The sequence below is a fragment of the Cololabis saira genome, chromosome 20, assembly GCF_033807715.1.
Source record: "Cololabis saira isolate AMF1-May2022 chromosome 20, fColSai1.1, whole genome shotgun sequence".
NCBI lineage: Eukaryota > Metazoa > Chordata > Actinopteri > Beloniformes > Belonidae > Cololabis > Cololabis saira.
In genome coordinates, this window is record NC_084606.1 from 17,628,889 (window position 1) to 17,651,639 (window position 22,751).

The window sequence follows — 22,751 nt, forward strand, 5'->3', positions numbered from 1 at the left end:
GGACAGCAGTTGGGGCTCAACACCCCAGTGAGGTCAGTTGCAGGGAGTGGCGTGGGGAGACGTCCCCACAAAGCCACTGCCCCCCCACCGGGAGGTGTCCTGGCTAGGGGGCGAAACATCAGTGAACGGTGGCACCAGCTGAAGACCCTGCAGCTGACCTCAAAGTGCACCAGAGGAGGTGCGGCAGGCAGAGATGCCAAGCAGTTAACCTGTACTAGCTAAATTACACTTCTGGGGAACCAGCAACTACTGTGAAAGAGCAGTTGACAGCCAGGAAAGTCTGGTGGACAATCGGGAAAGACCGGTGGATGACGGGAGAGACCGTACCAGGAGTGGGCGGTTAGTCACCTTACCCACTAGTTTCCCTTGGGGAAGCACCTACAAACTGACTACACAAAAGGCATAAAGAAAAACAACCCGGAGGCCCTCCGAGAGGCGGGATGGAAGATGGGCCTACTTTGACGGATCAAACGGTGACAAACGGAACGAATAACGACAATGAGAAGGTACTCCGAAAGTGTAATTGCGGGTGGCAGAAGGTGACTTCATTCAAAGGACTGCAGATCCATCAAGGGAGGATGAAGTGTGGGAGGACTCCCGACCAGCATGACCGCACTGCTTCGGCAGGTCAGACGGAAGAGACCCAAAGCCAGGTGACAAACCACAGTGCAGCGGGACCCAGCAATGCTGAGAGGGCAACCTCAGCAGAGGCAGGAGAGGAGATGGTGGCAGCTCCTGAGAGCGACGATCATACTGTCCCCCCGAGAGTCGCACAGCCAGAGAACCTACGAAAGCATCCAGAAAGGCGCAGGAAGATCAAGTGGCCAAAGGCGAGGGACCAAGAGGAGTGGCGCAGGCTTGACGATCATCTGAAAGAAGTGCTGGAGCATTCCCTGCGGGGAACAAGTGAGTGTAAGCTAATCTCACTGAGCAACATCATCTATGAAGAGTGCAGAGAGAGGTTTGGAGAGTGCGCAACAAAGCGACCCTCAGTCCAGAGGCAGAAAGGTCGGAGGGAGAGATCCATCGATGAGCTTGTAAGCAAAAGGCGCCAACTGCGAAAGAGGTGGAGGAAAGCAGCCACAGAGGAGAAAGAAGGCCTCAAGGCACTGTGGGACGACCTCAAACAGAGGCTTGCCAAACTACGTCGGGCGGAGAGAATCAGGAAGCACCGGAAACGGAAGGAGAAGGAACGGAAAGACTTCTTCAAAGATCCATTCCGGTTTGCCCGCGGGCTGCTGGACGAAAAGCGAAGTGGCAAGCTAGCTATCTCGAAAGAGGACTTGGAGCATCACATCAAGGGCCAGTACACAGATGCAGCCAGAGCGCTACCACTTGGCTCACCAGGCTATGTACCACGTCCTGACTCCCCAAAGACCCCTCTCGACACCTCCCCACCCAGGTTGAGTGAAATCAAGGACATACTGAAAAGGGCCAGATCAGCCTCAGGGATGACAGGACGGTGTTCACAGCTGGAGGAGAGAACATACCACTCCTGGCAGAGCAGACCATCCAAAGCCTTGGGAGGCAGTATACAGCAGAGCTCTCGGACAGGCAGATGGGTTGTTACCACTTCACACGTTTCCAGCGTGTGATGTGGCCGCTGAAAGTAGGGAAAATTCCATCTTCCCTGGTCAGCAAGATGGACGGCACAGCCAACAGGTACATCAGGAAGTGGTTGGGCCTCCCCCGCTGCTTCTCAGACACAGGCCTCTTCGGCAAGAACATCCTGCAGCTTCCTCTGAAGCCAATCAGCCTTGGATACAAGCAGGAGAAAACCCGCCTTGTACTCGAACTGAGGGAATCCAGAGACGAAGCAGTGAAGGGTGCACAGGTGACTGTTCGCACCGGGCGGAAGTGGAAAGCCCAGGATGAAGTGGAGCAAACTGTTTCCAGGCTGCAACACAAGGAGGTCCTGGGGAGAGTCCAAGACAGCCGGGCAGGGCTGGGCTGGGGGCAGCCTGTCCAGTTCTGGTCCAAAGCCACAAGGGAGCAGAGGAAGACCATGGTGGTGGAAGAGGTCTCACAAGTGGAGAAGGACCGCTACCTCGTCAAGGCCGTGTCCCAGGGTAAACAAGGAGCATGGACTCGCTGGGATGACACCATCAACAGAGTAATAACTTGGGCTGACATCTGGCGAACTCCACAGTCACAACTCAGCTTCCTTGTGAGGGCAGCCTATGACACCCTTCCATGTCCCCGAAACCTTGCCCAGTGGTTCGGAAGCGAGGGCAAGTGCTCCCTGTGCAGCAAGGACAATGCAGGTCTCCAACACACCCTGTCAGGGTGCAACATCGCGCTGACACAGGGGCGCTTCCGGTGGCGGCACAATCAGGTACAGCGGAAGTTGGCAGAGCAGTTGGAGAGATGCAGAGTCGGGGCAAACAACTCCTCCGATCTCCATCGGCAAAACATTGCCTTCATCGAACCAGGAGAGGTAGGACAGAACACAGTGACCAGAAGATTGGGACGTCTGCTTACCCCGGGAAAGAGTTGGGAAATGCGCGTCGACCTGGACAAGCAGGTGGTCTTCCCAACTGAGATCACACAGACAACGCTAAGGCCGGACGCTGTGATGTGGTCCACAGCTGCCAAGAAAATCCTAATCATCGAATTGACTGTGCCCTGGGAGGAGGGGATACCAGTAGCACATGAGTTCAAGCGGTCGAAGTACAGCGATCTGACGGAGGAGTGCAGAGGAGGAGGCTGGTCTGTTTGTGCCAAATGCAAAAGATGTATGTTATAAAGAACAGCTAATTAAAATTCCTTTCTTCAACACATAACTTACAAAGGAGGTAACCAGGATTTTTACTTTATTTTTTTTTCAACCTTGTTTCATCAAAATATAATATCTTTAGAGAGTTTGGTAGCTGCAAACTTTGTTGTTCCTGCCTGCAGCTGCACCAATAAAAAGAGAAAACTAATCAGTGATTTGATGCAGCTGTGTTAGATTAGTTTCTACTGTTCCAGTGTTAGAAATTCTTAGTATGTAATTTAACTAACCAGTAAAGAGCAATTTCCACATAGGTGTTTTGACATTTATAACCTTTTTGTGTATGCAGTAGTATTTTAAAAGGGTTTACTGTTATTGTCTGTGATGTTTGTGAGGATTGACAAACCTCAAAACTGCACTTCTTCTCATTCTCTTGCTGTTTCTAGATCAGATTGGGACATTTTAACCTAAAATCTTACACATTCCTCTCTTGAAAATCATAATCAAACAGTGATAAATAAATAGATTTTTATTTTACGTGTTTTTTCATACAATTTAATTTTAATGTCACTATTATTTTTTGCATTTTTTTGAATCCCTGTTACAGCTCACAACTTGAACTTCACCTTTTCTGTTAACTACTTGAGAATAGGATGATAAAAAAGATGTAACCATGGAGACAGGGGCAATCACTTATAATCAAAACTGGTGTGGTGATACGGTGGGGTTGTTTTTTGTGGGTACTTTGGCCACCTCCCACAGTCCAAAAATATATATCTCTGGTTAACTGGCCTTTCTAAATTGCTGTTAGAAGTGAGTATGAACATGTGTGGTCCTTTGTCTTTGTGTGGTCCTAGGATGGACCAGTGACCTATCCAGGGTGCACCCCTGCTTTTGACCCAAAGAGAGCTGAGATAAACTCCAGCACACCCTCAAAACCCTAATTATGAATAGGCAGGCATAGGTAATGGATGGATCTAGAAATATCTTAGAACTAAAAAAAGGATGGGCTTATATGTTTTTGTATGTGTGGGTGCAGAGGGTGTGCAAGTGTCTGTTTGTCCTCCTTACTCAGGATCAAGCTTGGACTAAAAGAGTGATTCCCCAATCTGTTACTGTATGCGCTTTGAAAACATTATGTATTCTTTGCCTTTGTATCTTGGTTCAGCAACATGTTTTTTTGTTTGTTTTTTTTTCAATAAAAATTATGTGAACTTACAGTTTGGCAGGTTTGTCAGAGTGCAAGGTACATCTGACAGCTCAAAACAGACCACTGCTTCCATCTAAATAAACGTTTTTTCAGGTCTGAACATGTGTTTTCTCCTCCCCCTTTTTCTTTCAATTTTCCCCTCTCTACTATATAAGAATCAACATGAAAATGCATTTGAGAGATGACATATTGTGTCACTTATTCATGTGCAGTATACGACCATCGGAATGGCAAGGGGATTAAATGTGGACATCTCCAGAGAAAAAGACAAGCTCTTACTCTCGCTGAGTATGTTTGTATAATTGATACAATGATATTTCAACCATATGTCAAAAAAAGACAACCCACTATTCTCTGTCATCTTTAAATCAATCCTCATGTAAAAAACACATTGTTTCAGTGTGCATGCTTTAGATTTTGAATCCTCCTCGCAGCTTTGTTAGCCATTCCTCTCTTTAGATGTGGGATTTCAAAAACAGCTACCTCCTCCTCATCATCAAAAATAAACCAGCAACCACTCCTAGCTTTTATCAGGCCTTTTATGATCTTAAGTGTTACAATTTCCCTCCCACATGGTAATAGAGGCCATCATACTTCTTGGGTCGTTCTTTCTACTTTGGTGTGTTCTGTAATTCTTAGTATATTAAAAGGATGACAGAATTTAGTCCGATAGGAAGGGAGAAAACTGGTCCTAAACTTCCTCGTTTGTACTCTTAACTGTTTGTTTTTTTTTGCTAGACGTTGACGGTATCATCATGACACAAAAACAGGTTAACCTGCTTGGAAAGCTTCGAGAGCAAAGCAACCCTCTAAAGATTTTGCATCTACTACTGGTTGATTCATGGCAGGAAAACTGCCCTGTTTAGACAAAGAGCTAACAATGAAAAAAAAAAAACAACTTGACATCCCATTAAAAAACCACTGGAAACATCAAAATAAAAGGTTTATCATTCAATTAGTTTCAGCTTTCGCTCTCATTTACAGCTGACACCTCCCAGCAGGCTATGCTTTTAGTGATTATGGGTCCTGCTGTTTCCTCACTGAGCCCGGACTCGTTTGGTGTTTTTTTTTTTTTTTTAAATAACTCAAATACACTCAAAGATCATTTTAAGATAATTGATTCAGTCTAACCTATCGTGAGAGTCCTCTTATCCTGCCTTATGCCCTAAACGCCCTTTAAAAACAGCTCACCTGAATGAAATTAGTGGCATATCCAGCAGATAAAATTCTTGAAAGCAGTAGTACTTAAGTAACTTTGACTTCAAACTGAGGGAGAGGCTTAACCTGAAGATTTGGACTTACGGTAAGTATCACTAGAATATGGATAAGTCCATGCTTGATGTTTAATAGCTCTGGGACTTTCTCATAAGTCAGAGGCACTTGGATCTTATGAGGAAAGTATAAAATATGCGCCTTAATCTCTGCAGGAATGGAACGGACATTCCAGCTCAAATGTACAGAAAAATACATTTTCCACTGAAGGTGTGGGAGGGGGTGGGGGGGTCTACAGTACATGCTTGCTGGGAGTCCACAACAGGATGGTCGAATTCTCAGAGTTAACAACGATTATAGCATATTTTGCCAGTTCTGTAAAACAAATGTTGTGTTTTTTTTTTTTTAAATGCATACTATTAGTGGCATTTGCAGTTTATAAAATGGCCAGAGTTTCTGATTGGGCATCAAGGAAAGCAGATAAAAGAGCAAACTGATGATTTTAAATAGATGATAACTACTGATTAAATTACTATCATTTCTGAGGAAAAGGTAAGCCTGCAGTCATTTATCATGAGTAAATATCTGCTTATTTAAATTCAATTCTTCTAATACTAATAACATTGTTTTAATTGAACAGATCCTGAAGAAGTATATGGTTTATTTTGAATAGATGACAGTTTTTATGATTGGGTGACCTGGATGTTTTCATCTGATCATGACTGTTTACTATCAGTCTCTGAATACATGAAAAGACCCACAGAAGATGGTACAGGCCCTGATGCGTCTAACATTTTTCCACGGAACATCACGGAGAGATGGTAGAGATAAAGATTCTTCCAACATATTTTTAATCTTCAACTTCCTAGTTCCTCATAATTTGTTCTCATCTTTTACTCTCATCTCCCATTAATACCCTCTCACATACTCATGCTACATGTAACAAGACCCACCAGAGAAAAACAACTGTCTGGAACTGACCGCAGGTCTCCACTCGGCCTCTCCAGTGCCATTTTTATGGCTATTAGCCACAATCCAATTACCCAGTCACACTCCCTGTGGGATCGGCTTGCCCCAGGCTAAGCTAATTAGCAGGTACCTGATTTAATAGGCAGGCTTAACAGTGGAAGTGCAGCTAAAGTTGACAAAACATGAAAAAAAGAATAATAAAACAGTGCCAATCATGTTAAATGCAATAGAAAAACCAAATTGCTGAAGCTTACTTACAACCTTATACAACAGGACATTGAAGCTTTGTATTGTTTGGTATCTTTGTACCACTTTAGTGAGATCTCACACAGATATATATGATGCTTGAGGGCTATGGCAGCACAGCAAAAGTGTGCAATTTTCTGTTTTCTGTACTCAGACTAGGGCTGGGCAATATGGCCTTTTATTAATATCTCGATATTTTTAGGCCATGTCACGATACACGATATATATCCCGATATTTTGCCTTAGCCTTGAATTAACACTTTGATGCTACAATCACACCAGTATGATAATTCTATATGTCTACATTAAAACATTCTTGTTCATACTGCATTAATATTTGCTCATTTTAAACTTTCATGCAAAAAGGGGGAATAAGTCAAATTTACCAAAACTGTATTTATTAAACAGTTCCTAAGCAGTGAGTGGCACAAACATAAAAAGTGTAATTTCAAAATAGAAAGTGCACGTTGCATCTCTCTGACTCCCTGTCTGAAGAACATCTGCTAAGAACATGTTCTGGTCCTGGTTTTACCAGGTTTTACCTGGTTTTACCAGGATGAGCTGCTCTGAGCAGCAGGGGCCCCTTAGAGCACCTTTATATTAAATTGTAGGTGCAGGGACTGCAATGTTTCATCCTCTCCTCCTTTACTTTGCATCACTTTCACTTATTGTTAGAAATATGACGTCATATAGTCTTGTTTGACTTTGTTTCAATGATAGTGATTGATTTCATGTGGCCACATTTAAGCAACACTAGGTGACATTTCTCAGTTCTCGAAGAGAAAAGCCTGAATTATGGTTCCGCGTTAAATCAACGCAGAACCTACGGCGTCGATGCGCATTTACGCCGTAGGCTCTGCGTTGGTGTAACGCGGAACCATAAATCAGCCTAAATGCTCGGCTGCGCTTGTCGCGCTGAGCGGCTCCTCGGCTCTCCACAGAGTCGTGCGAGGAGAAAACATCCCTCCCATCTTTACTGAACCGGTTAGCTTTGAAAAGAGTCCGTCGCGCGTAGCAACCACGCAGATGAACTCAAGGCGCAAACAGGCCGAGTTTGGGAAAGTTAAAGTTAAGTTGAAGTTAAAGCGGGGTGGAAGTGAGCGGCGGTCCCAGACATAGACATAATAAAGAGTAAAGAGAAGAAAATAAAGAGAATTATTTATGTCTATGGTCCCTGACAGCAGCGCTGACACCTGCAGCTGGTCGTGGGCCAATGATAATGCACACACGACAGCCCGTGACTGACATGTGTAACAGGGTGCGCTTGTTTTATGTCTCAGAGAAGGAGAGACGAGACGAGAGAGCGAGAAAAGCCTGTAATTTAATGCCCGCGGCTAAAAGCAAAATGCGTGAAAATTTATACTCGAATATGTACGATAGAGTCATTTTGTACATCGCACAGAGTAGAAGCCGAGATACATCGGCTATACTCGATATATCGCCCAGCCCTAACTCAGACCACCAACCTCTAGATACATTTCAGGTATAAAATAACACAGTGTAACTTATGGCAAGAATGAAAGCCTGCCCTGTGGTTAGCCACAAATATAAGCTGGAATATAAGAACTCTTTGCAACTTTCTTTGAAAGAGTCATCCTTGAAAGCCAGAAATACATAAAAGAATCCTGAGAAGCCTTTGTGTGTTCCAGCCTCCACATTGCAGGCGCTGTGCGATAATTACAGAAACACACACAGCATGCACAATGAGGAGGCCTAAGCACACCATTTTATTGCTGCCACTATACGCTTAGCAGTGACATGATGGAGTAACTGATTAAACTGACCTCAAAGCTTAGACTCCAGCCCCGTGGCTGTTTTCCAAACAGCTTGACACCATAGGCATCACTCATAAAATATTTGTAAATCTGTGTGGAATGGCACATGAATCCCCTCCTTAATAAAAACCTCTGGATTCCTGAACTATGTACAATATGACTCATGTAATTTCCCAACAGAACAATTTCCTGGCTGGAACAGGAAAAGGCTCACAAAAAAGCCCATCACCTCTCGGTTGAAGCAGATGGAAATACACATTGCTGAGCATGGTTGATGTCATTTGTATCAACATTTGGGCTATTCATAGTACTTTTCCATGTATGACAGCTCTTATATCCTCAATGATACACAACACTGCCGGTCACTCCATGTTCCCCAAATAAACCAGGGCACCTGTGACAATAAAAGTTAATGAGCCCCAACGCCCACCATTCACACATGAGGATGAAACCACAGTGTAACCATCTGTGCAAGTGGTCACAAGTTGATTCAGAGTTGCGCTTTGGTGCGAGTTGAAGAGCCAGTTCGTGTCTGCATGTTGGAATGTTATGATTCTGGTCAGCATGTTGGTGATTAATGATGTCCTGAAATAATTTAGTCCTGCACTTCAGTCTCTCTTTAGATTGTGGGTTAAAACATTTTGGAGTCCTATGACTGTTGTTTCCCAGTGTTGACTTATCTTGGTGCACTAACATTTCTCACCTAATAACAGTAAACAGCATTTTAATGTGCTGGATTATATGTGTATATATGTGCTGCTCAAAAAATAAAAGGTAACGCTTTAGGGACGCAACAGGCTAGTCCTTTTTGCTGAAATTTCCTTGCATCAACTCAAAATGGTACTCAGTGGTTTGTATAGCCCTCACATGCTTGTGTGCATGCCTGCAACATCGAGACATGCTGATGCCCCTAATGAGACAACAGCCGGTACCGGGTTGTCTGCGCAACCCGGTACCGGATAAGTGGAAGAAAATTGGTGGAAGGATGGACAGTTTAAGTAATGTTTTCATGTTTTGTTACTTTTCATGTTTACATCAGTGTTTAAGAATATAGTAACAACATAAGCACTAAAAAAAAACATCTGTAACATCCTTGCAGCTGTGATTCACCGTAAAAAATACAGGACAAACAGTTGTACAAGTAATTTAAATAATACAGTTGTAACTGGTTATAACGAAAAAATAATGGTATGCTCTGTTCTTGCACATTACACTAACCAGTGCACACCAGAGGATGCACATCATGAGCTATTATCAAAAATATCTTGCACCTATTTGAGATGTATCTGTATGAAAACCACACTGAGTCAGACATGTGATCTCACAGATAAAGTTTTTAATTGACTATGTTAAAAGAATATCAACTACATCTAGCCTTACAGTTCCTTATGATGCAAAATGATGAAATCAGAGGTTGTCTACTTTTACAAGTCCTTAGATTTCCATAATTAATCCCCTGTGTATGTGTGACACTCTCTCCTTAGGCTCTCACTCTTGAGTTTGATGTTTTATTATCATTGAACTTTAGAATGACTTAATAAAGCCAGCAGAGTTCTTTCATCAATACTTTGAGCTTTTTCCATCTTTTATGATGCAAAAAGAGATCTCACAAGTGATCAGTTCTACTGTGTACTTGTTTTTCCTCATACACCCTGTGACAATATCTCATATGCTCTTTAATGAGCTCATGGTCCTCCACGGAGTGATAATGAATTCAACTGGTTTTTATTCTGTGAAACATATTAAGCACGACGCTCAACGCTATGGTTAAAGAGATTAAATATAGTCTAATGACCTCTTAAGGCTGTCTTGCATACGCTTGCAGAGATAGAGGAGTTCCCAATTTACAAGTCCAGTCCACTTTTTAAACTTTTATTAAACGTTAGTAGTGAATTTACTGCTCCAGCATGAACCTTGATATTTCCCTTCAGGAAATTGTACATAAAAAGAAAAACATAGCATAACTGCAAGTACATGAAAAATATTTCGTGTATAGTTAAATAGTAAAAACCTTATATTAAGAATAAAATATCCTTTGGGTTATTACATTTTTATGAGCTTGACTGAAGAAGTTCTAATTTAATGGTTGAACAATTCAAACTAGAATACTAAATAAATGAAAATTGGGGTTTAAATATTTGCTACCTTATTTCTAATTAGGGGATGGAAGCAACCATGCACGTAATTAATTTGGTCTCTCATGTCAACACTTCTGTGGTTCAAACATCAATTATCCCTGCCATTTTCTTACTAATAAACTTGCTTTATTTGTTTTCATTTATATGCATACAGCTGCAGCTTGATGCATAGTTCAACTGATGTAAAAGCTTTAAAAGGAACCCTGGTTATTAAGACTTGTAGTCCCTAATTAGCCACAATTGTTCTGTTATACTAAAATATGTTGTTAGAAACACATAAAATAATCTAATTGCTTTAAAAATCTACAATGTTTATCACATATTTTGACCTGCGGGAGGCGCCATGTTTAACCTGCGCAATGGATTCTGGGGGCAATGACGTAGACCGGTGGCTCTGGGAAGATAAGCTGCGTTAGTTTAACTGGGACAGGTATCTAATGCCGCTTTTGCACTAGGACTTACTTGGCCCGACTCGGCTCGGCGCGGCTTTACACGGCTCTACTCGTGTGTTTTCGCACTGCCAGGGGAGAAGCGGGGAGGTTTGGGTGAAGCTGCTGTGACGTACTCGATTGCGCAACACCTTTGTTGTGTCGGCGCAGATGAGAAATCAGCTGGAGCCGGGAGCGGCTGAGAGTAAAACAGCCCGTCTACATCGCTTTTTTAATTTTTTCTCGACAGCCACCAGGTTTATGAACATCTGCACCTCAGAGTTGGATCACCAAACAGACGTTTTGCGCTTTATAATAAAATCGCTGCGAGCCGCGGGTCGCTCTCTCTCTGACTCCCGCTTCCCGATTCAAACGTTTGACGGCCCCGCCCCCTGACCAATCAGAGGCGTGGAGGGTGGTGACGTCCCTGCCCCCCGACCAATTACTGGCGCGGAGGGTGGTGACGTCAGAAATAGTCCCTGCTCAGCCCGCAAAGAACCTGGCTGAAATGGTTACAGAAAAAAGTACCGACTTGGAGCGGCTTTACACATCTCAGCCCTAGTGCGAAAGCGCAAAACGGGTAGAACCGAGCTGAGGTGGTACCAGTGCAAAAGCGGCATAAAACATAGATGAGCAGCACTCTCCCGGCCGTGGAGGCTGACGAGGGAGCCCATAAGACGTCTCGGTTCAGGCAAACTGGATCAAAGTTCTGTGATGCACGGGAGATCTGCAAAAATGATCAAAGTCGTGCGCATCTTACCAGTGCATTAGGCTACGGCGTAGACGGCGTAGGCGACGGCGTAGGCGACGGCGTAGGCTACGGCGTAGACGTGGCTCTAGAGCCTGCAGCGCACCGCCACCCGCTCTCCGCTCTCCGCCATCCGCTCGCCGGGATGGAGACACCGGTGGGCAGGATGCACGTTTGGGTGGGCATAGCCCACCCCTGCCGCCCCCTAAAACCGGCCTCGGTGCTGGGTCCACCGTTTGATGACAGACCAGAGGCTGAGGGGACTGGCCCGGGAGTTTGACGAAACGGGAGGCGCAGACTTCGCGTCAAATAGGCAAGAACATCTTTATTTAATTTAATGACGCCAGATCTGGCTGGGGTTTTTATTGTAGCATCGGCTATCTGCTAGTTGAAACGTGTGGTCGGTTGAGGTTGAGTATCTGAGTTTTATGGTGTTTTTATAGTTCATGCTTTATGGTGTGGCACTTTTCTTTTTTTTTTTTTTATGTTGTAATGTTTTTTTTATGTAATAATGTTTAGCTGTGTTTTGATCTGTGTTTCTGGTGCGCCGTCACCTGTTTAGCCGTGTTTTCATCTGTTTCTGGGTGTCAAAACAGTGTACGGGGGCTAGCAGGTGCCACCGTCTGACGTCACTACCCAGAATGCATTGCGGTGTAAACAACAATGGCGACCTACGAATTAAATTATATTTTCAAATTTTATAAAAACGAAGACATCAACAAGGTTTTTTATATCACATTGTTATAACTGATACCAACATTTATCTTTTAAGACCTACATGTCTTAATAACCAGGGTTCCTTTTAACATATATAAGGTCTCAACAATCGGATCATTCTATGATTCTGCACAAATATGATGTAAAACATTGCATTTTGTTGTGTTGCTGTTTTAAAAAAAAGGTTTTTATCCCTGATTTTTTTCTCATTTTATCATCCAGTTCTCCTACCTAAGTATCAATCCTGGGCATTGCTCTCCCTCTGCCAACCCCCGGAGGCCCCTGCACTGAGCTCAAGCCTCTTTCTTGCTTGAGGAGTGAGCGCGTCGCTTCTTTTCACCCAACAAGGTGAACAGTTTCTGTTTTGAAAGTGGTTTGTACAAAAAGTTGGTGCAGCCTGGCCAAGAACAAGAATGTTCTTCATAGAACCACACTAAAACTTCCCTGTGTCTGATTATTTCACATCTTGCTTTTTAAGTTGACTTTGTTGGATAACCACCACTCTTGGAGAGAAAAACAATGGTTTAATATTTCAAATGTTCAAACATTAAGTATGTTTGATTTGCATTGTTTTGCTTTTTATCGTTTTGTTTTTAATATATATAGTCTCATAAGCACAAACAAATCATCCACTCCAAATTTAGTCTTTAACCTTTAGAAGGCACTAAGGCTCAGGTCACAATGGTCCAAGCCAGAGCGAAGGCCCTACCCCTTTTACACCAAGCTGGTTCCAGGGCTGGTTCCAGGGCTGGTTCTGGGCTAGAGCCAGACTTAGCACCAGTTCTTTGGTTTTACACAGCCTAAGCACCGGCTCCTTGCTCTCAAAACTGGTGCTACACAAGAACCAAGTCTTTGCTGGTCCAACTTAAGAACCACGTTACGTTGGGGGCTACGTGCTTACGTCAAGGGCTGGGGGCGGGGCTGGGGACGGTGTTACTGAACAACCAAAGCAGAATAAACACGGAAGAGCGCCGTTTTTAAACAACGGAGCGTTGAAGACGGCGGTTAAGTTAGCAGACTCTTTTATTATTACATCCATTTATTTAATAATGGATGGAAAACAGAAGCAGCAGTGGTCTACGGTACAATCCATCAACAGTAACGTCGGCGGGCTCTGTGCCCGCCGATGGAGCGGCAGCCTCGTCCGAGCCCGCGGGGAAGCGTTCCAGCCCTGGGACGCTTCCCCGTGGGCTTGGACGCGAGGCTGCCGCTCGATCGGCGGGTTCCCGGCCCGCGGGGACGCCTCCCAGCCCGCTCCCAGCCCGCTCCCAGCCCGCGGGGACGCGGCCCCGCCGCTCGATCCGTGGTTCCTCCAGCCTTCAGCCCGCTTCCGCATCGCAGCTCCCCGGGAGCATCTACTCATTCAGACTTGGATTACAGTTGGATTGCAGTTGTATAAATTATATTTGTGCATGTTAAATAAATCAAAAATAATAATATAAACCTAATGGAATACTTTAATCCAAATCTGAATTAAATAAAATTGTATTGTATGTATTAAATGAAAAAAAATACAAAAATTCCCCAAAGGTGTTCTTGTAGGAGTCTGCAATAATGCATTCCTGTAATAGTTACAGTGCAAGAATATTATAGCAGAGAAAAGCTTTTTAAATTATGCCACTAACAATATAGTAGGTCTAAAAACCAAAAAAAGATATATTTAAATAATAATATATTAACATTTTTATAAACCTTTTTTTAGACTTCGATGTTTAAGGTAGACATGTTAAGTTATTTATTCAACTTGCAAGTGTTTAAGGATATTGGAACATCAGTATATATAGTTATAACATAAATTACATTATTTAGCTCCTAAGAAAATAAATCCAGATGAAAAATGAAATTTAGTACAGTACAATGTACAGGATAGGATGTTGTTCATATCAAATATTTATATTAAATGTTTGTTTTTTTAACAGTCCTCAATCACATTTCCACTTTGGCCTAACCTAATTAAAGCACACGATGCAATACTGTGAATTTTGTTCCTTACAAATGACGAATTCCCCTTTGGACCAATTTGTAAACACTCCAAGCTACTTGTTCTTCACAGCTTCGCGGACAAGTTGAACAGTGGAAGATACTCAGTGGGCCTTTTGATATGAATTTATCTGACAGCTTATTAATACTTTAGACATGGAGTTCGTTAATTAAGTGCAACCATGCAGACTGCAAGGTCATCTCATGCCACGTGGATACAGTACATTTCTCAGTATGGAAAAGTAACTTCTGAGGAATCAAAAGTCTGTAAAGAAAATACTTTTTGAAATATAATAATATATATATATATATATATATATATATATATATATATTATATATATAAGCTCTCCTTCTGTCAGAGAAGAATTATACCATCCATCCATCCATCCATCCATCGTCCGCCGCTTATCTGTTCCCAGGTCGCGGGGGCAGCAGTCTCAACAGAGATGCACAGACTTCCTTCACCCCAGACACTTCCTCCAGCTCTTCCGGGGGGAGTCCGAGGCGTTCCCAGGCCAGCCGAGAGACAGTCTCTCCAGCCTGTCCTGGGTTTTCCCCGGGGTCTCCTCCCGGAGGGACATGCCTGGAACACCTCCCTAGGGAGGCGTCCAGGAGGCATCCGGTACAGATGCCCAAGCCACCTCAGCTGACTCCTCTCAATGTGAAGGAGCAGCGGCTCGACTCCGAGCTCCTCCCGGGTGACCGAACTCCTCACCCTGCGGAGGAAACTCATCTCGGCCGCTTGTATCCGCGATCTTGTCCTTTCGGTCACTACCCAAAGTTCATGACCATAGGTGAGTGTAGGGGCGTAGATTGACCGGTAAATCGAGAGCTTCGCCTTTCGACTCAGCTCCTTCTTCACCACGACGGTCCAGTACATCGACCACATTACTGCGGACGCTGCACCGATCCGTCCTTCAATCTCACGCTCCATTGTTCCCTCACTCGTGAACAAGACCCAGAGATACTTGAACTCCTCCACCTGAGGCAGGACTTCTCCACCCAGCCGGAGAAGGCACGCCACCCTTTCCCGATGGAGAACCATGGCATTGGTTTTGGAGGTGCTGATTCTCATCCCCGCCGCATCGGCCTCAAAGGCCCCAGCACATGCTGAAGGTCCCAGTCCGATGAAGCCAACAGGACCGGTGACAAAGGGCAGCCCTGCCGGAGTCCAACATGCACCGGGAACAAGTCTGATCTACTGCCGGCAATCCGAACCAAACTCCTGCTCCGATCATATAGAGACCGGACAGCCCTTAATAGAGGGCCCGGACTCCATACTCACCGAGCGCCCCCCACAGAATGGCACGAGGGACACGGTCAAATGCCTTCTCCAGATCCACAAAGCAAATGTGTAGAGCTGGTCCGCGACCGGGACCGGGACCGCATTGTTCCTCCTGAATCCGAGGTTCGGATCGGCCGTATTCTCCCCTCCAGTACCTTGGCGTAGACTTTCCCGGGGAGGCTGAGAAGTGTGATCCCCCTATAGTTGGAACACATTCTCCGGTCCCCCTTTTTAAACAGAGGGACCACCACCCCGGTTTGCCACTCCAGCAGTACTGTCCCCTTCCTCCATGCGATGTTGCAGAGGCATGTCAACCAAGACAGCCCTACAACATCCAGAGACTTGAGGTACTCAGGGCGAATCTCATCCACCCCCGGTGCCACCGAGGAGCTTATGAACCACCTCAGTGACCTCGGCCCAGATGATGGATGAGCACGTCATCACGAAGAATTATACCATTTCATAAAAGTACTAAATCTGATTATGGATATGTGGATATGTTGATAAACATTTTTTTGTTCTCAAACATGACATAAAATTCAACACTTTTGCCATGTTTTTTCTCATTCGTGCAATTGCATTTGTTTCGTCAGTAAACTTTTCACATACATCGTACTCCAGCTCTCCTTCTGTCTGATGACTCAAGACTGATATGTCTTGCTGCAAAATACATCATGGAAGCTCTGCTCTAACAGACTTATTAAGCATCAAAACAACACCTTTAAATGTATATTGTTCTCCTTTCCTTTCAAATCTTCAAAGTGGTTTATGAGTGTGCCACTATATTATTAATATAAGATGAATTTATCATTACTATTCAACAGAAAAGACTGGATGCAGAGTGCACATGGTTTCCGCGACAACCAACTGTCTCTGCAAACAAGGACTACTCACATCCAAATGTAAAACATCAAAATAGAACACCAGCATGGACTCATGATCCGAAGGTCGTGGGTTCATACCCTGGCACTGGCGTCACTTTGTGCATCCTTGGGAAAGATGCCTCTTGGCTTTCCTCACTTCACCCAGGTGTATGAATGGGTACCTAGCTTTGCTAGCGATAGACTAGCGTCCTATCCTGGAGGTGGTTACCACCTGTTCCTTTGCGCTACAAAAACTGGCTACAAGGCTCGAAAAGGACATATACAAGAAAATCCAATACTATCAAGAGTTTAATGAATGTAAGGGGTAAACATAAGTTGATTAGTCAACAATTTTGTTTAACTTAATGGATTGCAACAAACAATTGAAAACCTTTACATTAAAAATCCTATTGATTTTGCCTGCGGTGTAACTATGAGTTTGAAAGATGAGGTTCTCATCATGTCGTTTTCCACTAGTGGATGCATTTGTGGGAACTGGGTGAATCCACTACTGTCTCCCACGGGACAAGGTGAAATTTGTGTATTCCCAAGACATTCTCGTGACACCGTTCAAGCAGTTTTTCATCATATCATGCCGCACTAAAGAGGACTGAGCGTTTTGCATCTTGTCAGAAATTCCCTTGCACTTTTAAGTTATTCATCTTCACCATACTACATAAAAGGTTGATGCAAAGTACAAAGCCTGAAAAGGCAATCCTTGAGGGAAAATCGGAAGGAAGGGATGGGAGGATGCTCCTTCAGAGAGTCAAGTAGCAGTTGGTCTGTTGTTCTTCTTTTGTGGCTCCTCTCTTCTGTACCCTGAGTCTCAAACACATGTGCTTTTGCTGGTTTTTCTGTACATCCTTCTCATAATCTGCCATTTCATAGTTTTGCAGATGAAATTCAGATCTATTTTTCTATTACCTATAGAGGTTCTGATTCACTGTGGCAGTTGATGAGCTGTTTAGGTGAAATAATAAACTGGTTGGAGATAAACTTTCTGTATCTTTTGAAAGTAAGACAATAATAGTTGTGTCTAGTCACTCAAATTAGGCAATAGCCATTTGGAGCTGCTTACTTGTTCATTTGTTAAGAATTTGGGTTTGATTTTTGACAACCCATATAAATTTGATAAGTTTAGATCAGTTCTGTTGCAAAACTAGCTTCTTCCAGTTACGACTGTTCGCCAGATTGAAACTTTTATCATAATGACTTGGAGTATTCTAACTCTTATGTATGTGGGTATTGAAACCATGATCTTGGATTTTGGCAAACTGCTGCTGCTCGGCTCTTAACAAGAAAAACAGGAGCATATTATCCCAATTCTGGCAGACATCCCTCGACTGGCTCCCTGTCTGTTTTTATAATAGATTTTTTTTTTAAAGTTTGTTTTTAAAGTTTAAGAAGGTTTTTCTTCATTATACCCCAGTCAGAGCTCTTTGGGCATTCAATCAAATGTATTTCCCAGTAATTGAGGTTCCCAGATCTGTGCATTTTCATTCTCCGGGGACAGCATAGCATTACGAATGAAAACAGCTTGAACTGTTGCTGCATTCAAATCTCTGCTCAAAACCTATTTCTACACAGTTCATCTTGAGTTGAGCTTAGACAATTCATCATTTTATCTTATTGCTCGTTGGGTTTTGTATTGGTTGTGCCAGTTGGGCCAAAAGCACTTTGTCAACCTTAGTTGACTCTAAACGTGCTCTAAACGACTCTCACCACAACCAGGACTTTAGGGTAAGAATATTCAATGAAAGCAAATAAGTATTTTGCAATATATGAATATAGAAGCAGACAATGTCTGGTTACATACAGTTGTGTGCTGCAGAGCAAAAAACACATTAAATGGAAGACAAAATGTGGTTTCTTTTAAGTTTTTCAAGCATTCTCCCAGCTAACCTCAAGGGCCAACTATTTGATACCAACATTAGTAAACCATAACAAATTATTATCCATCTCCAGGCACGTGCAGCATCCTCACATGTATTTCCAATAATGTTACAAGCTGAGTCTTTGAACAACAATATTGGAGAAATAGTTAACAAATCCTCATTTTACACTATGGTAAATGCCTTTAATCCCGCTGAATACACACTATGCTTAGGGGCTCATGATGCAAAACAAGGGTTATTTTATGACCAAATGTAGCAAATTTATGCACACCACAAAGTCACCAGTACAAGCTGTAGCAAGGCCCTCTAGGGAGTACTGGAGATACCTCCACATGCCAAGTAAAATTAGTTGAAAGAGTAACAGGAGAGGAGGGAAAGTAGGTCTGTTATTTGTGATACCAAACACCTTGCAAACTTACAATCAACATCAAAACACTCATTGCTTAGAGCAGAGCACTTCTGCAGGTGAAGGAAAAGGGAGAAAAAAGAACTTTGAACACAATGTAATCTAGAGTAAAAGAGAAAACAAGAAGATGCTTGACCTTTACTCTAAGCTACCCAATCAAAAATTGTGAAATTCTGGTCCTATTGCACACTTAAGCTGCCACTCACAACACTACAGAAGTCCTCTTTCTGTGCAGAGGCCACTGTAGACTGTTATTTCCAGAAGAAAAAGAGCCTGCCAATAAAATCAGCAAATTATATTTATAATATGGGAAATGGAGATACATTTTCTCGTGTTATCTCCAACCATCCATCCATACATTCATTTTGCTAAGATGCTTTCATGGGTCCTTTAGTCTAGGTAGAGAGGTCTAAGAGATCATGGCTTGATGGAATCAACAGGTAAACATCATCTCCAGAAGGCAGAGATGGAATCCTGAGGTCACCAAACTGAACTCTTTCCACCCCTTGACTACACCTAGAGAGTCTATCCATAACAACAAATCTGCCTTACTGAAGGCAAAACGAAGAACATTCTCCGTCTGTTTCTATAGGCAATGAATGGTCCATAGTCACATTATCTCATATTACCACAGCATCATATAGAAATAATGCTTAAAGCCCCAATTGGTCAACCATTTTTGCAGGGTACTTTTGCATATCCATACAACTAGTGAACATGATTTATCTAAAGCTGAACAAACATCTTATTGACAAAATCAAATGTATTTCTCTTTGAAACAGTATATTACATTTTAAAATATAGATTTATTACACCTTCTCAATCTCTTACGGCTGCCCGAGGCTTCACAAGTATTTACTGATTTAGAACAAAAAAACACCAAGATAAACACATTCCACTGTCTGATCATAGTCTACTATTTAAAAAAAAACAATAGAGTCTTAGTTATACACTTTATATGCCACAGCTACAGCTGCAACCTGATGAAATGCCGCCCAGAACAGAAGGGTTAACTCTTCAGGCTATAATAACCACAACAGCTCCTTATATGGACGTCTTTAAAAATGTTCACATATATTTATGGCACCTTTGATTTAGCTGCTCCAGACAAAGTGATCCTCCTCTGATGCGATTCAGGCGTTCTGGAAGTCAGTCATCCCCTTTCCTTCATGTCTGCATCTGTACAAGACAGTTTGAACAAAGAGATGTTACTATTCGGAGTCGAAGTGAAGAGACATCTTGATAGGGTTTAATAACCTAGATGCCTTTTGGACTTTTCTGACAACATAATTTAACACTTGGCGCTTGGTAGGAACTGTGTGTAGGAGTATGTTCTTTTGTGAGGTGGAGTGTGTATATGTGTGCATCCTATGGTGCACTAAAAGATCAAACACCTAAATTATCCTTGATGGAACTGTTGCATTTTCTTTTTTTTCAAGAAACAGTAATCGGTGTTGTTACTCATTAAGAATATCAAACAAGTCCTTAAATCTGAGATACAATCAACTATTTGCATTGCCTTTGATCGTGAGTTAGTATTTGAAAAAAATACTATTTCATGAAAAGTAAGCTTTCCAGGTTTTAATCTGTTTAATGTGGATCTTATAATTTGAACTGTAGGTGTCTTGTTATGCATGTAGTGATTTGTGATCTTGCAGAAATGAACTCACACCAACCCACACCAGATCTAATGGCCAAGACAAAATGGTTGGATGTCAGTGAATAATCATAAATACTACCGTATAAATAAGTCTTGAAAAAATATTGCAGCCAGCCCCTGGTAATTGCACATTTTAACAATAAAAGGAACAAAATTCAATATCACGTACACAAGGTTGTAAAAGAGTTTGAATCTTTACTTCTTTGAGGAAAGATCAACTAAAGACGATTGTGACAACCAATCAGTGATATGAATTATCTCATTACAGAGGGACACCTGTCAAAGAGTGGGACACTTCACGTAGAAAGTGATTTCTTAAAGTTAAGGGGAAAGCATCATAGATTGCGGATGACAAATGTCTAAATGTGAGTAAAATATCTAGACCAGATCCTCCAAAACAGTTAGCCTAGTGAGGTGCTCTTACAATGCAGAGGTTAATTGCAACCAAAAGTGGTCCAAGAAAAAAAATGATTAGGCTGATAGCTCCAAGATGCATGTGATGAGAAAAGCCTGTGAGTTCCGACTTCACAATAGAGGTGCTACATGTTAACCAATGGAACTGTGGCTCTGGGTGTACAGTTCTGTTGTCAATAGGTGGTTAACAAGGTGACCTGAACAGGACCCCTGGATAACGTGTTGCAGATGCGTACATTCACACATGCAAAACATGTTAAGAACATTTCAGGACCATAGGTTATGTGTGAAAACACCTTCACTTTCCTCCTGATGTCGTTTCCCTACTATTCATCTTTACATAGATCTTTCTTTGCATTATTTCAAACAAAGCAAATCTCTCAAATGCTACCAGATGAATAATAGTCAATAAATTCAGCAGATGACCCATTTCCTTAAGCTTTTTAGAAAACAGTTTTGTGCACAAAACACGTTCACAAAACTGTGCACTTTTTGTTAGGCTGCGCACAAAAAGAGAGATCCTAAACTCTAGGAGAATGATCACTCCGTCAAAATAAATAAATAACGACTGCAGGCTTCGTTCACTGTTCTAGCTTTGTTTATTTTTTTAACATGCAAGTTCTTTGTTATTATACAGTATATGTTGATGTGGAGGTGTGGGGTTTCTGCTTTGCTGTAGGGAGAGACACATTATGAGGCAGCAGTTCAAGGAACAGTGCTAGAACGGATTGATTATCACAGCTGCAGTTGATTTTTAGTGAGTTCCTCTCCCTTTTATATACGGTGGTGTGTTGGGAACAGATGGGGTATAGGATTAGGTCGATGAATTGAGTCTAAACCAAGTATATTTAGTGACACAATGATGTCTCTCTTTTAATCTGTATGGATCACCATGCTGATTCATGATGCAACTTTAACCTGATGTGGAGCAGCGTACACCGAATGCTGCCCTGTCACTCAACACATCTAGACACCAGCAATCCTCGATATCCAGTAGACTTTGGTGTATCATACAAAGTTTTTTTTTGTTTCGTTTTTACACAAAAAAATATGTTAATTCATCTTAGCCTTAGGGGGCGCATATACTTGCTGTTCAGAACGCGAACACATCATGGCCGCCACGCGTATCTTGCGTTCATTTGACGCGCCGACAGGCACGTTCTCCAAAAGAAACTGAACGCGTACGCGACTTGCAGTTCTCGCTCTGCCCGGGAGTGGCGCTGGTCCAGGTCCGAGCACCAGCTGATCACAGTGACCAGACGCGGAGGTTGGAAACTTGCGGAGTCTTTTGAAGAGAGGCTGAGCAGCTGTTATCCTCACATTTATGATGGGACATTGCCGCTGCACAGTGACAAACATGGCTGTCAAAAGAGCGGGCAGCAGATCAACACAGTCCTGGGTGCAGATACAGAGCCGTGCTCGTTATGCCTGTGCTCGTTGGAAGATGCAGCAGTGATGATGCTGGTGGGCTGTTTTACCCACCGAACAAACGTGTGAGCTGGATACAGAGGTTCTTCAGTCATCGCTCCACCGACACGACACCCGCTTTCATTGGGACGGCTGCCGGCCCGTCGGCGTTGACTGTCAAGGTGGCCCCGTCTCTCCGGGCAGGCTGGCCTCTCGCCGGGTGGGGGTTGTGAGCCTGGAGGGTGTGGAGCTCTTGGCCACGTGATCGGCCCATGCCGGGCAGCTGGTGCTCGGCTGGGTCCTGGTTAGGGTTGTCCCGATCAGGATTTTTTTAGCTCCCGATCCGATCCCGATCACTTGAGTTTGAGTATCTGCCGATCCTGATTTTTCCCCACCCGATCACTTTTTTTGGCTAAATATAAATATATATATATATATATATATATATATATATATATATATATATATATATATATATATATATATATATATATACACAATTCCGATACTTTTTCCTGATCAGATACATTTTGGCAATGAATTAAGTAAAAAAAAAAAAAAAAAAAGGACTAAAACTCAAATTTTCCCAAGTTTCTTTTATTGTCCATTCTCTCCAACATGGATATATATTTCTTTTCACTGACTGCATCACTGGAGCAAAACAAAGCTTATCAGCACTGGCC

General features: G+C 42.9%; 1 protein-coding gene across 2 annotated transcripts in view; it reads right to left on the reverse strand.

Moving 5' to 3' along the window:
* htr2cl1 (5-hydroxytryptamine (serotonin) receptor 2C, G protein-coupled-like 1) overlaps positions 1–22,751 on the reverse strand; it is a 231,268-nt gene that overhangs the window by 160,414 nt on the left and 48,103 nt on the right. For both annotated transcript variants that reach the window (XM_061710354.1, XM_061710353.1), the window contains exon 2: positions 19,675–19,766. The gene's annotated coding sequence lies outside the window, so the exon portion shown is untranslated. The remainder of the gene's footprint in view (positions 1–19,674; positions 19,767–22,751) is intronic.